Source organism: Ochotona curzoniae, unplaced genomic scaffold (genome assembly GCF_017591425.1).
Source record: "Ochotona curzoniae isolate NIBS_2020 unplaced genomic scaffold, NIBS_Ocur_1.0 contig_883, whole genome shotgun sequence".
Classification (NCBI taxonomy): domain Eukaryota; kingdom Metazoa; phylum Chordata; class Mammalia; order Lagomorpha; family Ochotonidae; genus Ochotona; species Ochotona curzoniae.
In genome coordinates this window covers 35,383,796-35,395,619 of record NW_024466599.1, presented here as the reverse complement: position 1 = coordinate 35,395,619, position 11,824 = coordinate 35,383,796, and the positions used below count along the sequence as shown (strand labels likewise).

Genomic DNA, 11,824 nt, shown 5'->3' with positions numbered 1-11,824 from the left:
ATAACAAATGACTCAGAAGCAAACTGTGCAAAAGCAACAGTTCATAGACATACAAAACAATCCTCTGTCATCCTGCATACCCAAGACTACACAGGAAAATAACAGGACTCACATATTTTTCACTATCAGCTTGGCAAATTTTTTAAAAGTTGGTAATATACCCAGCATCAGTGGTATGCGTCAGGAGATAGAAATCTCAAAAAACTGGTTGACATGAACCAACATTTGTGGAGGTCTCTGGAGAATCTACCCACATTGAAGTAAAAGGAGAATCTCATGGTAGTAAGACTATTGGTTCTGTGCTTTGGGGAGTTTTTCAAGCATCCTCAGCTAAGAATGTTGTGGTTTTGTAGATGAAGTAGGGGGAAGTGTTATTTAAAAATAATAGAAGCACAAATAGTACCTTTCCCTGGCATGTTCAGATAGAAAAATGGTGTGAGCAGAGGCAAAGTATTAGTAAAGGTGAGGGCATCTGGTGACTACCAAAATGCAAATATTCCTGGGCATGAGGCTCCCTCTCCAAAAATCAGCCTCAGAGAATCTACAGAGGGAAACACAGAACTCAGCCAAGAAAGTCCCAACTGTCACACATACCTCAAAAACAATCAGACAAGCTAGCAGAACTCAAGGGGACTGAAGGCTGCTGTGAACTAGATTGTTGGGCATGGCATAAGCCAGGATGGAAGGTGGCTGATGGTAACAACAAGAGGTTGAATTAGAGAAAAATGACTTAAGATCTGTTCTTGCCTCACCCTCTTATGTTTTCCTGGGATGAGTACTGTGTGCCTCTGACTACAGAGTTTTGGAACAAAGTTCCAGAAATTTGGACAGGTGCTGGGGTTGTGCCTTGAATAATGCAACAGCCCCTCCAGGAGGCAGTTGGAGAAACAAGCACAGCTAATCCTCTCCCTCACCCCAGGACAGTGGATTGTATTCCCCTCCCCCAATACACATACACACTCACTCCCTTACTCCCCCTTCCAACCACTGACCTGGGGTATTGCTTCACAGTATGAGGATGGACAAGTGTCTGAATCCTTGTTCTGTGCACAGCTATGGCTTTTTCTTCTGCACCACTTGCTGCAGATAGTAGCTGAGATTCTTGGAGAATAAGAATCCTTGTAACTAAACCCTTGTGTGGGGGAACTATCACCTAAAGGGGAAAACCACAATTGGACTGTCCACCTCTGAAGCCAAAGTCTTAGGCATGTAAAGTACAATGTTTAAAGAAGCAAAACATGTTCATAGAATGAAGTCTCACATATGTAAGGACAAAAAGTTCTTAAAAATACCAGTTAGAAGTATTAGATGAGAGAAATGTAATTGTTGAAATAAAGAATATGGTAGAAAAACAAATAACAGGGTGAGTATAGTTAAAAAATAAATTAATGAATTGGAAGATGAGATTAAGAGAGTCTCCAGAAAGTAGTAGGAATGGATAAAGAAAGACTGTATGTAACATTACAAGAAAAGTTAAAGCATGCAGAGAATTGGGAAATAGATGCTAATATCCAGATACTAGAAGCTCCAGAAAATAAGACTAGAAGGATAGAGAAAATAAAATTAAAAAGAAAGCAACTGTTTGATAAAATAATAACTATTTCCAAGAGTAAAAACAAATAATCTCTAAAAATGATTGACAACGTGAAATAAGAGATAACAAAATCACCTAAATATTATATCATAAAATTTAAGAATGTCAAAGGAAATCCTTTCCTTTGTTAGATTTTGTACATAGAAAAAAATAATTTATTCATTTTAATGCATTTATTTTGAAAGGCACAGAAACAAAGAAGAGAGAGATAGAGACAGGCAGAGATCTCTCATCTGCTAGTTCATTTCCAGATGTCTGCATAGCTGGGGCTGTACCAGGCTGGGGCTGGGAACTCATTTCAGATCTTCCTGTGTAGGAAAGAGACCTATTGCTTGATCCATCAGTTCCCAGGATGCATCTTAGCAGGAAGCTGGAATTGAGAGCTGAGCTGGGATTTGAACCCAGGCACTCCGATAAGGGATGCAGGCATCCCAAGAAATATCTTGACCAGTGCACCAAGTGCCAGCCCTCAAATTTAAATTTCTTAAAAGTTAAATCTTTGTATTTTTATTGTGGTAAAAATATACCCAACATAAAATTGACCACTTTCCCCATTTTCAAGTTCAGTACCATTAATATTGACATTGTTGTGTAATCATCACCACCATCCATCTCCAGAACTTTTTCATCTTCTGCAGTGGAAAGTTTGTATCTATTAAACACTAATCTCTAATTTCCCCTAGCCCCCAGTCCCTGGCAACCACTACTTCAGTCTCTTTCTTGTAGTTTGTTTTTAAGGCCATAAAGTTTAAAATTTTTAAATGTAGGAGAATGTTCTAAAAGCTTCCTAAGTGAAAAGGGAGAATGACCACAAAAGCAGAACTGGATTGACATCAGACTTCTGGACAGAAGCACCGGAGGCAAGAAGACAATGGAACCATATTTTAAAATATTGAAGGACAAACTTTGAATTAGGACTTTTATAGTTAAATAAACTATCATTTGGATGACAGTGCATAATAAAAATGTTCCTAGTTATATATAGGTTCAAAAAACCAGGCACAAAGATCATATGAAAAACATTTTCTAAAGTGTCTTTTGAAAAGTAAATTCAAGAGATATACTACTTTGTCAGATGCAAAGATGATCACAAATTTTGGTCTCCTGTTCATGGGTCTGCTTGATTACAATAATAACAGAAAAAAAAAGAACAGAAAGGACCTGTGACAACATGAATAAATCTTGACAGCCTCATTGGGACAAGGAAGGGAATCTCAGAAAGTTCCTGCTCTCTGCTGTAAGCCTCCAACTCTGACAGCAAATAACACTATAAAAAGTAGGTTTAAACTCGAACAGATGAGACTATGTGCTACATCTACAGCTTCGTACAAGCAAGGGCATGGTAAATATGACATCTGGTGGTTACTTCCAGAAGGTAGGGTCTGCGGGTAGGGTTGGTAAGAGACATGGGTAGTTGTTATCTGGAGTGTTCTATTTCTTTTTATGGGCTGTCCCCTGTGGTGTTTATTTTCTTAATAATAAAATAGTGTTAGACATTCAAGCTAGCAGTTAAGATGGCAGCATCCCATATCAGAGTACCTGGCTGAGCCCCAGCTCTGCTTCCAATTCTAGCTTCTTGTTAATGCACACTCTGAGAGGCAGTGGTGATGATTCCAAGACTTGGGTCCCTGGCACCCATATAGAGTCTCAGACTTAGTGACTTTTTGGTTCCCAGTTTTGGCCTGGCCCAACTTGGACCACTGTGGACAGTCAGTCTCTCTCTCTCTCTCTCTCTCTCTTTCCCACTCAAATAAGCAACTGATTAAACAAATACATTAAAAAATCTGGGTTTGAAAATTTTTTTAAAGAATAAGAAACAAACATATAAGTTTGAGTCTCAGACAAGGTAACAACAATGTGCATTGTAATTGGCATGATCATAGCTTTGTGTACCTGCAGTCCATATGAAAAGTTAAGAAAGTACAAGGCAGTTTCATTCACATGTATGATTTCTTGAGGTTGTCAGTGTTGGGAGCTTCCCCAAGAATCTGGGCCAAGAATAGGTCCAAGACTACACATGAACTGTGACTGGGCCTCTCCATCCTGGATATAGACTTCTCCTTGGAGTCTAACAAAGGTTGTAGACACATGGCCAAGGAGAGGCAAGGTAGAGAGTGATCAAGTCACAGGTTTTGAGATCAAAGAAGCTGGTTTCATTTCCCAGAGCTGCTGCTTTCCAGAGGAACAACTGCAGGACTGAGAGTAAACTCTTCCAAGCATGATAAAATGATATATGTTCACATTGATTAAGCCTGATACAATGATAAATGATCACACTACAAATTACTAAGAACAGGACAGATATTCAAAAGTATTAGCACATCATAATAATGAGGATGAAGACCAGAACAATCCAATAAGAAGCACTTCTTAAAAAACAAAACAAAACAAATCAGAACACATACACACACACAATCCTGGGGAATTTGGGTTGGGTTGTTTGACCCAAGATTGCTAATAGATTCTGGAATCCTATAATAATAGTTCCTCAACGTTCGTCACTTGAGTTCAATCTTCCTTTGTTTGTTTCTCAGTTTCCTAGTAAACATTTTTGAGAAAGTCCAACCTTATTTTGGCTGCGTGAGGGGAGGGGAGGAAAGGAACTTGGCTGGAAGAGCAAAGAGGAAGCTAATGCATTCCTGGTGTAGGCTGCCACCCAGGCCTCCTTGGAGGAGATATGACAGGCTTGGTGGGGAAATCAGGGACCCAGGGTAGGGGATCTCTTGTCTTTTGAATCCCTACTCAGAGCTAAGCACTGTGTTAGTCTCATAAGGATTAAGGTGACATTAGGCGATATGACATTAGTTTTAAAATCTGAAGACTGTAAAATAGGTGAAGCCCAGATTTCCCAGGGGACAGTGAGTGACTGGGAGACCCTGAGAGTCCTAATGGAGTACCTTCCTCAAAGGATCTGAAAAGTCTTGTCTTTGCAGGTTGCGCTTGCATGAATCTACCTGGCCAGCCTCAGCTCCCAATACTGTATTGTCCCTGTCCTCTTCAAGTGCCCCAGAGGTCTGACCTGAAGCCCCCGTTCCTGCCTGTCTCTGCTTTAGCTGCCAGTGAGGACACAGAGGTACAAAGATGCGTACTGTTAACGTCCCTGCCTTCTGGAAGTCAGCAACTACTCTGGCCTTTGGAAGGTCATATAGACCTTAGTGGCTCACCCAGACCCTTTGATGTTTGTACTGGGTTTTCTGGGAGTTTCCCACATTGTCTTCAGTTTGCCTGTTATGTCGCCTCTTCCTCTCTACCCCATTGCCCCTCCGGCTCCCTTCCGGCAAACGCTTGGGAAGATGCCAGAGTTCCCTCTTCCCAGCGTGCGAAAGCTGCTAGTTGCTGAGCACCCTAGTCCTGACTGGCAGCTAGTAGCGTGCAAGGGGACAACCTAGTGATGGGATTGGTCATGGGGTGGGCGGTGACCCCAAGACGTGGCTGCTGATTGATGACCGCCTTGGCCTCTTGCTGACTCCTGGGTGACATCTGAATCTTCATGCGTTCAATGCTTCATCTTTGGTCTTCCTGCTTTCCTGAAATAGGGAATGACAAACAATCCCAGAACCGGAGCCACATGTCCCCAAATGCGTGTGGCTCAGCGCTGGTCATGTTTTTCCAATTATCCCTTGTTCTGAATGCCATAGCTAATACGCGTGTGTACACTCACACACATACCCAGGACAATTTGTAGCCAGACATTGAGGCTCCTCTCTTCCCAGAATGCTTCAAGACCTTGCCCCACCCAACCCCTCTGTCCCTACTCCACATTCGCTGCTTCCCCTGCCATAGCCCCTAGGCCCTGGGTTCACCCCTGCTCTGTGGAGGCCACTCTCTCAAGATGGGACATGCTGACTTGTGTGCTGCTTGGAATGCCTTCTCACCCATCTTGTGATCTCTGAATCCTGCGCTTGAAAACCCAGTGGGAGGCTGTCCGCCATGACAACCTCCCAAGGCCTGGAACTCCATGAGGTGGGAATTCCCATGACATGACAGGGTCCCAGTGAGCACCTGGCAGCCTTTTGAATACAAAGCCTGTCATCAAGCTTTATAAAAAGCAATATTTAGGACTGATGACAAAAGGAGAACAGGCTCATCCAAAGTACAGATAAGCATAAGAGAGAATACAAGAGCTGTTACACTGAGTTAACTGTGTCTGACATTTTCACAAGAGCCTGAAACACTCATTCACTCTTTTAGAGGAAAAAGATCTGAAGTCATACTGACATATGGCTTTAGAACAGCTTTCTTACACTCCACAATGTATTGTGAGCAGCCTTCCCCCAAGAATCCCTTTCCTAATGTCAAAAGATTCCGTGAATGACCACATAAGAGCATTTGTGCTCTTCAGAAAAAATTTATAATGGAAAATTTCAAACATACAAAATTGAGACAACCGTATAATAATCCCCCATGTACTCATATCCAGCTTCAATAATTATTAACATTCTCTCCTTCAAGTTGCATCCACCACTGACTTTCCACACACCCTCCCCCCACCTCCCCACCAACACCGGAGTATTATAAAGAGAAGCCCAGATACCGTTTTATTTCCCTGTAAACAGCGGCTGTCTTTGTAAGGCCTGCTATTTGAGAAAGCGCATTGTAAGCCAAAGGCGGTCTGCCCTCACGACCATTTTGAAATGAATCTGTGTTTCCTTTGTGACAGCAGCACTGATGATTTGAAAAATAGTCACACATATACGTGCAAGTTGTATTATTTATTCAGCCTTCAGTCGAGGCTTGTAGGGCATATGGATGTACAGATCCTTTGCAAGAGTTTCAGCCCTCAAGCCAGGCCCTGCTGGTCTGATCCACTAACTTAGGCATTCAATCAAAGTCAGTCTTGCCATTTTCCCCAGTTGGTTCACACATGTGCCTTTTCTCTCCTGACTACATCATTCAATCCTGAGGCCTGGGACCACATCAGCTTCTGTTCTGCACACATGGTTGTAAGCATCAGGCTCCATTCTATACTTAAAACTGCTACGCAGGAGGGTTTTGAGGGCCTCTGGGGTCTCATTCTGTCCTGGAGGAAACCCAAGGCCACAGAGGAGGAAGAACTTCCTCGGCACTGGAAGGACTGGAATTCTCAGATCTCCTGCTCTCCCAGCCTTTTGTCCCCACTTTGTTAGATTCCCATGAATGATCAGATGTGGGGAAAACATGATCTTGAGCTTGGTGCACTTAGCACCTTGGCTGACTGTTGTCCTGGCTCCTCATTGAGAGGGATCCAGGGAGGACTGGGAGCCTAAATTCTACTGTTCACCTCCTTCCCTTCCAGCTCTCCTGCCAGGGGAGTCATAAACATCAGGATAAAATTTGAAAGGGAAACACAGTAGTAGCTTAATCTTTGGAAGAATGCCCAGTATCTCCCCAAAACAGGACTTCCCCAATGAGCTGAGCTAGCTCTTGCCTGGAAGGGACACTTTTGTTCCCAAGTCATAGGGAGCAGTCCTATGCTGGGCAGATTTGGAATCTGCTTCTCCTCCCAACATTGGATGAGAAGACCTCAGGTAACCTGGCCCACATCCAGGCTGGGAAGTGGGCAACAGCTGCCTCTGCCCATGGGAGCCATGTTGCCACATGGGAAGTGAGAGCAGATGGAGGTAGGGGAGTGGTTGCCAGGCCTGCTTGACAAGGCTGAGTTCCAAAAACTGGGTTAGAAAAGAAGATGGCATGCAAATAAGCCCACCCACTGTGGAGCTTGACCAGGGCACTGTCAGCCTCTGACCAGAGTAACTGGTCTTTCAGGGGTGGCCAGCAGGCAGGTTGGTCTATGATGATGCCTCTTGATGTGCCAGCTTGGCAAGCAGCGGGGTCTGAATCTCTCACAGTCACACTGAACCATGGGGACCAGGCTGTTAGACCCTTCTCAGTATATTGGGAGGTTTGCTGATGACTCTGTAGCTGTTGTCAGTAGTCACTTTGTGGGGCTGATGGCTTTGGAAGCCATCGTATCATGTGTCTGCATTGTTAGAGTACTGCAAAAGCCTACGTAGCTGCTTCTGAACTTTCCTTGGCTCTCCTTCTGCCAGGAGTTTTAGATGTGTAGGAAGTTACTGTCTTCTTCTACCTTATTTCTTTCTGTCCATCCCCTGATTCACCTGTAAGCTGCTGATACCCACTGTGGGTCAGATGTTAGGCTCAGGCTTGTGGCTTCTCTGGTTCAGGACCTCCTGCATTTGCAGGGTGGTCATTGCACTAAAGCAGAGAAAAGGAGAGGATACAGGCAGAAAAGCCAAGGGATGATTGGCTGTCAGGTGTGCTTGTGACTCCATTGTGTCCCCCCATCACCTCTGAAAAACAAGCACCAACTGTGAAAGCAGCAACTGACACCAGCACAGCTCCCTGGATCCAGCACAAGTCTGGGCAGCTGTAGCCCAAAAGATGAGAAACACTGACTTGGCAAGATGTTTAAGGCCATTTTAAGAATGAACTGCTTAAGAATCCCAAACACAATAGTTTGTGCTTTGGCTTAGTACAGCACTTCCTACCTGTGTCACATACAAGGGTGGTCACATGTAACATTGCAACATTGTCCTTTATCACTCTTTATCCTCTCCCTGGGCCCCTCCCACTCCCTCTTCATATCCTAAGAAGCTGAGCATATTCAAATGGGTCCAACCATTGCATTTGTTCAATTGATTGTAAGAAATGTTTATTTGAAAAGTAGAGTTAGAGGGAGAGACACAGACTTTCATTGGCTGATTCACTCCTCAAATGACCACTTCAGGTAGGATTGGGCCAGGCCGAAGTCAGGAGCCAGGAGCTTCTTCCAGATTTTGCACATGGATGGCAGGACCCCAAACATGTGGATCATCCTCCACTGCCTTCCCTGGCCATTAGCAGAGAGCTACATAGGAAGTGGAGCAGCTGGAGCACAAATCAGTGCCCATATGGGATGCCAGCATATGGTGGGTGGTAGCTTTATCTGCTGTGCCACTACTCCAGCTTGCAAGGACTATTTATTAAGCATCTACCTTCCCCCTCCTCATTAAGAAACCTTCGTCCCAATTAAGATTCTACTATGATTGTAAGAGTTGGCATAGCCTTCAGCAACCTGAGGAAAAGACAAGCCCATTAGTGGCGCCATGTTCAGGTTCTTGACCTGGACTGGAGGGTCCTCCTGGAAGTTGAGATCATCTACCAGATGAAGTCTTGGACACACTTGAGTTAAGCTCAGAGTGAATGGAAGGGTGCAGCAGAGGAGAGAACATGGGCAAAGCTGGCAATGAGCAACGGGCCCAGCCTGCTCTGGTGTCAGAGCAGCCAGGCCTGGGTGGAAATCAAGTACAAATGCAGAAGAGTCTGACCTACAGGCTGCGGTGGGAATGTGGGAATGATGGCTCTAGGCCTGTTGTTACACACGTTGTGGGACAGTCGACCTGTTTTTTTTTGTGTGTGTGTGTGTGTGTGTGTGTGTGTGTGTGTGTGTGTGTGTGTATGTTTTTCATGAGGTAGGGAATTTGGGTCTGCATGTATTTTTAGCCTCATCTTTTCCGCTCTCTTCTGAGCAACGACTCTAAGAGCTTACAGCCTGAGGTCATCTGTTTTCCCAGTCCTTGCTTCAGGAGAGCAGATGCCAACACCACCACCTCACACGGAGGCTGCTGCCGCCCCGGCACTGACCCCAGGAGATCGACGTGGCCATTGGACCACAGGAGCAGCCCGCGGGAGGCTGGGCCGCAGCAGGCACAGTGCCCCTAGCGCTGCCAGCACATCACCACTGGGTGATGGCATGGCCCCATGTGAGAGTTCCTCTGAGGTCTGTGGGTAGCCTCACGTGCTCCTGAGCCAAGATGGGCACCCCTTGGGCTGGAGGGCAGTAGAGAGACCTGAGGTGCCAGACCTGGGTCTGACCTTGGCATACCTCGGCACTGTGGACATCAGCCCATGCTGTGGCGTAGGGGGTATTGCCCTTCCTATCTCACTAGGGACCCACTTGTTTGCCAGCACCAAGATCCATCCCTGCCTCTGCACAGGGAGGGTTTGCCAGGACTCTGCTTCCTTCACTCGAGCATCCGCACCACTCCCAGCCCCTCCTGCCTCACCCCCTGCAATACCTCCCCTCTAAGCCTACAGCCTAGCCTGAAGCCACTTGTCTGTGTTCTAGGCACATGTGTTCAAGTTCACAGTAAATGCAACTCATGGAGAAACATGACCCAAGCCACTCAGAATGTTCCCTCCACAACTGAGCCCCTTTGGCCTTCTTGCTTCTGTCAGCAGCACCACCCACCGGCCTCCTCTGGGCTCCAGCTGTCACGGTGGCCAGGGTGAGAACAAAACAGGCTCATTCTTTGGCCACGTGTCTTCTGCCTGTTTGTGACATCTGCCATCTCAATTCCAGACTCATTGGTGCTGCTCTGTGTGGCCCCAGTGGCTACCTGTGAGCCCTCCCTACACTGTCACTCTATAAACATTTCCCACCTCTTCAAGTGTCACCTCTTTTCTTATCTCATGCAATCTCAAGTTCTTCTATCCCAGCTCAGCTTCAGCTCATCCTGGGCATCCACGACTGCTCTCCTTTCTCTACGGTGGATTTTGACTCTGGCAAAGATTTTACTATCCGAAGGCCAACTTGCCTCCAGGACTCGAAGTCGATGAAACCTGCCTGCTTGTAATTGTCCTCTGAGATAGTTTCTAAGGTGTGTAAGAAAATCAGCCTCACTTTGCCAATGTCATATGCGTTGTCTTTTTCTTTTGTCCATGATGCACCTGTATGGCTCAGGTGTGTGAACTCAGTTCTTCTGCTAACCCTGGAACAAGACATAAAGAGGACACAGCTGTGAAGGACAAATAAAAGGCCAAGGAGAGTTTCTGGGGGGTCAGGAAGGTGTGATTCCTGTTGGGGAGGGAGAGGGGCGAAGGCAGAGCAGAGAGGGAGGGTGGGGGCCCACAGCCCTGTTCTTAGAGGCTGGGCCATGAGGTGGAAGGCATCTGGGAAGAGTCTCTGAGCCAAAGCCACCTGGCTGATGTGTTCTTGATTTCCAGGAAGGGGCCGGCATAAGGACTGCCGTGGAGCCCAGCCATCGGCCGCAGTAGGCCTTGGGAAATGTGTGAGCTCAGCCCAGTGTGGGTCTGGAAGGGTAGCTGTGGGAGCTGTCCATCCTGGAGCTCACCACAGCAGAAGTTCCGAGCCTTTTCAGTGCTGCTGAGCAAGGGTTTGGGTGAGGGCTCACTCAGACTCCGAATCATTCCAAAACTAAACAACTTAAAGCTGATATTATAAGGATGCGCTATGTTTTCCCAAATTCTCCAAGAGAAATAAATTTACCTTCAGTATCATACTGAGGCTTTGTCACCATCAGTATAACCATCACTGCCAGCATCCCCATCATTGCCACTAAAACTACCTTAACTACCACCGTCGTTATTGCCATCACCATTGCCAACATAATTGGCACGACTCCTGCTGTCACCACACTACCAACAACACTGCGGCTGTCACCATTATGGCCACATCAGCAGCAGCACTGCTTCATCACCAGCATCACTGTCATAATTGCTGCCACTATGACCACCATCCCCACTATGATGTCAGAGGGCATGGAATAGAGGAAAAAGATCTGATAACAAGACCTGCTTCTTGGGCCCTCACCCCATCTCTGCTCATATTTGCTGGGGGGATCTCCATTTCCTCTCTTAATCTTTGTGAATTTTCAAATCAGGGATCCTTTTAGCAAGTAATTACTCTTTCTGTGGATCCAGTATCTCCTATTGAGGCAAAGAGTCGTTTGAGGTTCTTTTAAGTCTTCCAAAGTACCATTAATGAGGCCGAGGAATCGTGGTGTTGTCTGATGATTGATCAAATTCAAGACTTCATGAAAATAGCAGTCAGAAGGTCGCTGCAGAATGGAAAGTGATTTTGTCCTACTTGGATTGCCCAAGGACAATATAAGGGATTTCGGATCTTATCCAGGCCCTATGTGGGTCAATAAGTTATATATTTTTTTTAATTATTTTTATGGAAAGGCAGATTTTTTTACTAAGAGAAGAGACACAGAGAAAGGCCATCTGTCCTCTTGTTCACTCCCCGAATGGCCACAACGGCCTGAGCTGAACCAATTTGAAGCCCAGAGCTTCATCGGGTCTCCCACATAGCTGCAAGGTTCCAAGGACTTGGGGCATACTTTGCTGCTTTCCTAGGCTGTAAGTAGGGAACTGAATTGGAAGTGAGCAGCCAGGACGTGAACCAGCACCCAAATGCGATGCTAGTACTTTCAGGCAGAGGATTAG

At 45.7% G+C, this 11,824-nt stretch overlaps 1 long non-coding RNA gene across 1 annotated transcript; it reads right to left on the bottom strand.

The window, feature by feature from the left end:
• Window positions 1–10,264: 10,264 nt before the first annotated feature.
• On the bottom strand, window positions 10,265–11,124 carry LOC121164776. The gene is made up of 2 exons (XR_005885160.1): window positions 10,863–11,124; window positions 10,265–10,344 (listed from the first exon to the last, which is right to left on the bottom strand). It is a non-coding gene; the product is annotated as an uncharacterized LOC121164776 (long non-coding RNA).
• Between the last annotated feature and the right edge of the window lie 700 nt (window positions 11,125–11,824).